This window comes from Octopus sinensis, unplaced genomic scaffold (genome assembly GCF_006345805.1).
Source record: "Octopus sinensis unplaced genomic scaffold, ASM634580v1 Contig09254_ERROPOS363161, whole genome shotgun sequence".
In the NCBI taxonomy this organism is placed as follows: domain Eukaryota; kingdom Metazoa; phylum Mollusca; class Cephalopoda; order Octopoda; family Octopodidae; genus Octopus; species Octopus sinensis.
In genome coordinates, this window is record NW_021831731.1 from 205,001 (window position 1) to 210,000 (window position 5,000).

Below are 5,000 nucleotides of genomic sequence, written 5' to 3' on the forward strand. Positions count from 1 at the left end.
AAATATGCAGTAATACAATTGAGCGACTAGATAGGATGATAAGAGGCAAGAGGTAATTGAATCTGTTTCAATTAGAAATCAATTTAGTTGATAAATATTAGGATTATTGACTGGTTCAAGCTGCTTGACTGTTAATCCGATGATTAGAATGATTAATTAATTTCCCACAGCAAGTTATTTTGTATCGATTGTGAAAATTAACTGTTTGGATTAAATCTTATGTTAGCGTTAAAGAGAAAAATTATAAAACAGTAAAACAAAACAAAACAAAACTAAAATGAAGATCAAAACTTCTAATTTCTAAACATGCTATGTTACTTAAAAATATTTATTTATTTATGTGTTCATTTACTTATTCTTGTTCTTAAATTCTATGACTGCATCTACGTACATAGACAGAGATGTATTATACATTAATAGCTTAAATGTTTAAATAAAGACTATTAACCGATATAAACTTTTGTAATTTATTTAGATAATAATGATCCCTCAAACGGGAATCAGACGACAGATTTCTTTTCTCTGTTGGTAAACATGCAACTATGTAATTGTTAGTGTTTTGTTCTAAAAACAAGAAATCAGTAGTTTATACCAAGCATGATATAACACTATTTCTAATCCAGATTCTACAGTTAAAAAGAGGGTGTGTAATGCATCAGTTAAGGAAGTACTGAGAATGACCGGGCCCTTAGTTAACCGGAAGTATCAGCTGTTTGTTTTCTGCTGTTGCACCTACATTTCGTATTCACACTCTTTCTAACCAAGACATTTTGTTCTCACCTGCCTGGTTGACCTCGCTATATGTAAGTAGACGTGAGCGAGTGATTGGGAAATTAGCTTTGCAATCGTGATGCTCCGGGTTCAACCTCTTGGCACAGCACCATTGGCACTATATGCGTTGGTGATCCAAACATCCTGATTAAAATTGACAGAGACTCGGATGGACTGTGTATATAATTCAAAGGGTCCTCTTCGTTACTGACTGTCTTACGCTGATTCTACCCAAGAATTATGTTAAGGGTGCACGTTCTTGTAGAAATACGTTGTAACTAGTTCCGTTGATATAACAGTTATCGTCGATTTACATTATTATTTTGTTTTAAATAATCAGTGGCAGTTCTCTAAAACTTGTGCTTATTTCGTTAGTTTGCAGCAAGGAATGGAACTACTTCAATTAATGGGGGATGTATTAGATGAATGGGTTGGTCTTATACCCAAGGAATCATTTGCTTTTATCAATCGTTTAAAGTTTTAGAAATCAAAATTAAATACTGAGTTGTTTGACTCCTGTGGTCAGTGAAAAGTTCAAATTTAAGCAGCAAATCAATAAAAAATATCCTGAAGATTTTGTAAAATAAGATAGGGATGAAGAGTTATAATTTCAATTGACATTATAAAAACGATCCGACAAATAGTTATTACATGGAGTGTTGGAAGTGGAAATATAATACTGGTTTTTCGTTTTCATTGTACATTCTCGAATGTGTGCTGCATTATGCGAGTGCATGTGCACTTATTACGAAACCTCAAGTGTGTAAAAGCAGAATTTCAGTGTCGGCAGCATTTGGTTTTCCTGTCACAAAAGCTGGAAGCTGTTTCCAGAAATTTGTTGCAGCAGTGGCTAAATTGAAACTAAAAATCTCACCATTACCATTAGGGTAAAATCTGATAAAATCCTATGGAGAATTTTAGTAGCCTTCTTATCAGATTAATACTGAAATGACGATAATCATCTGTCATTAGTGTAGTTTGATTTGTTGTGCGAGAGTGGTGTGGAGTCTGAAGAAAGATGTCAATGAATGTAGCAGTTTTATAGTACATTTGCGCCATGTTTCAACACATTGTTTCTGCAGCTGACGATAGTAACGATGAATCATCGAGGAAAGATTTAAAGAACATTATCAGTGACATATGCCAGTAAAATCACAAGCAAAAAGCAAAAAGTTCCTTCTGCATAGTCTGGTAACCAGCTAGACATAGCAGTCAAATTGCTCCCAAACCCACATAGTACCCTCTAAAAGGGATGACATATTAAATAATGTATTCCTACATAACTTCTAAAAATACGAGATGGCCACGCTGGCATGCTTTTGGGCCTAGGTTTGCTCGATCAGGGTTGAATGGAGTAAACAAACACAAGAGCAGCAAAAACAAAAAAACAAAAACAAACAAACAATAACAAGCAAACATCTCTGAAAGGAAGGTACTAGTGTAAAATCACACATAACTGTTCAAGATTGGTCATCACGTGACAGTTTTGTCCGAAGCAGTACCCCAGCATGGCTGCAGTCTAATGACTGAAACAGGTAAAAGATAAAAGACATATATATATAATTTTTCTTTTGCCCTTGTTTATAAGTTGTTTATAATTTTAGCCTTTAAAGGTATTTTAATATGCTGCAACTTTTGATGAAATTTTTTTTCTGAAAAAAATTTCATCCTATATCAATAGTATGTATGTATATATGTGTGGTTTGAGATACTGCAGTTCTAAATATGCAAAATAGCTAGATAGTCACGGATGGAGTATGTCTGATCATAAGTATGCTCAATAAACGTCGATCTGAGAATAAAGAAGCAGTTTATGTAACATGTTTGTTACCTATTGCAGCACACACTCTCCGTCCCACGCACACACACACACACGCATATGTGAAATAGGCACATATACTTTTTGTGTTGGATTTCCACTCTGGGACTACTTTATTTTTTACTTTGCAATTTTCAAAGTAAAAATAAAATAAAAAAAGGTATTTTCTTCATCTCAGTTAAATCTATTTCTATTATAAATGTATATATTGCCAATTTTGTTTTCAAGAAACCGCTATCTGCTATAATTCGACTATTTTCACTCTTGACCCCGTATTTATTATTTTTTTTTGCTATTACATTTTTTCTGCATGGGCTTTGACTTATTAAATATCAATAACATGCAGCGTGTATAATTAGTTTATGTAACATGCATATTTCTAATTCGTCCATCTGTTTTTTTGTTTGTAAGGAGTCGAATTCATTTCACATATATTTCGTAGTAATAACGGTAATATAATTGCAATTACGTGCACCTATTTCAATCTTAAATGTTCTCATAAGTGCAATATTGAATTTCAGTTTTAAATTTGTTTATATATGGAAATCAAAGAGGCTTCTTAAATCAGAAAGTTTAAATTATCAGATGGAGTTTTTCAAATTATGGAAACATATGGAGAGAGAGAATGAAAGAAAGAAAGGAGACAGAGAGAGTGAAAGAGAGAGAGAGAGAAAAAGAAAGAAAGAAAGAAAGAAGGAGAAAGAGAAATGAATAAATAAATAAAGAAAGAGAGAGATAAAGAGAGCTTGTAAGTTTTCCATGTTCGTCTCTAAGCAAACCTTTGATCAAAAGGCATCCTAGACGTGACCACCCCGTTCTTCTAGGACTGTATTGTAGTTCTGGTGTATAGACAAATTACAAGAAACTATGGACGCTTACGCTATCCTTGCAAGTTGTAGCTCGACTTTCAAGAAATTATAATCAAATCTTCCGGAGCCAATGAAGAAGACTTTGTGGTTGTTTAGCTTGCTACGAAGCAATTTTTTTTCTGAAATTGTTCCCTACATCTTTAAGATGGCAAGGAGTTCAGAGCGGCGGTTCTGACAACTATCAGCTTTGTATTAGAAATATTAGCGGATTGTTTTGACATATGATTTCTTTTTATTATCCGAAGACAAAATAGTGTTTGCATTTACACAATTTTTCTTTCTTCACCATAGCATTAGAAGAATTTAACAAATTGGGAACCATTTCCATTTTATAAGACATAGCAATTCAATTACTCTCAATCCTAATCGGTTTCTACAGGTTTTGCCAGTCCTTGATGAGCAACACATTGGTTTAGGGCACTCTATGTCTGAAAAATTAAGAAATGGTCTTAGATGGAATGCCTCTGATAATGGTCTGTTCTACTAGGACCGACTGCAGTTAAACAATAAAAACAACAATAATAAAAACACCAGCAATAACAATAGAAACCGTAATTAATTGATGTACATTTAATGATGGTCTTGCTGACCGCTAAGTTTGATTCTCATTAATTTCGAAGAATCTTATCGACATGTCATGCTTCCAAAATTAGAATATTTTTGCTTCTATTTCCAATATATTCTACAATTTAGTTTGAGTCTAAGATTTACTTTCATTTACTATTGACACTAACGATGAGAATGTTTCCAAGATTGTCTTTAATTATTCAATTATTTAATTATTTTATCTTTGAATCTACGGGTCCTGTAGACATTACCACAATTACTGAATCTTCAAGCTGCTCACAACAAGGAAGTCAGACTCCTCCCACAACTCAATTGATAGGCATTTCCTTGAGCTTGCATGATCGCTCAATATCTAAAATCATTTCACTACAGGTAAATGACTCATATATATCTTGTCAGCTTCTATATCAAAAAAATATTCCACGAGTCAGTCGGTGGAGTCTGTCTATGTTCGCTTAATCTACCCACAATGGCAGTTGAATCTCCCTCAGATCACACCTTCAAATGGATAATTGTATCCAAGACTCACCATATTTCTAATGTGTGGGCGGTTACGCCTGAAATAATTTTGATTATAGATTTATAGGATCAAGGTTAACCTTGGGCTAAACAACATCTATACAAACAGCAAGTAAAAACAAGAAGAAAATTTACTATCCATGAATCTATGTCTGGTAACATGTATTGTAATTTGACATCACTGTCTAGATTCTAACAAAGCGAAAACTGAAATAAATTTGTATTTGTATAAATTACTGGTGCGTTAACAGTGTTCTATTTCAAAGCAGTACTGTACTTCAGAATATATCAACAGACTTTTAGTTTAAATAGATGTAGACACCATGTAATTATATTCAGTATCTTTCTGGATGGAAAAATGTAATTCAGCCGAACTAGTTTAAATCCGCTGAATACTCTCTCGAAGTGTCCACAGAGAGATTACATGTAGACCCAGCTTCATTAAGGGATAAACG

At 33.5% G+C, this 5,000-nt stretch overlaps 1 long non-coding RNA gene across 1 annotated transcript in view; it reads right to left on the reverse strand.

Moving 5' to 3' along the window:
* The window catches only part of LOC118761134, a 52,600-nt gene that overhangs the window by 45,172 nt on the left and 2,428 nt on the right, over window positions 1–5,000 (reverse strand). The window contains exon 2 of the long non-coding RNA XR_004997170.1: window positions 794–797. This is a non-coding gene — a long non-coding RNA (uncharacterized LOC118761134). The remainder of the gene's footprint in view (window positions 1–793; window positions 798–5,000) is intronic.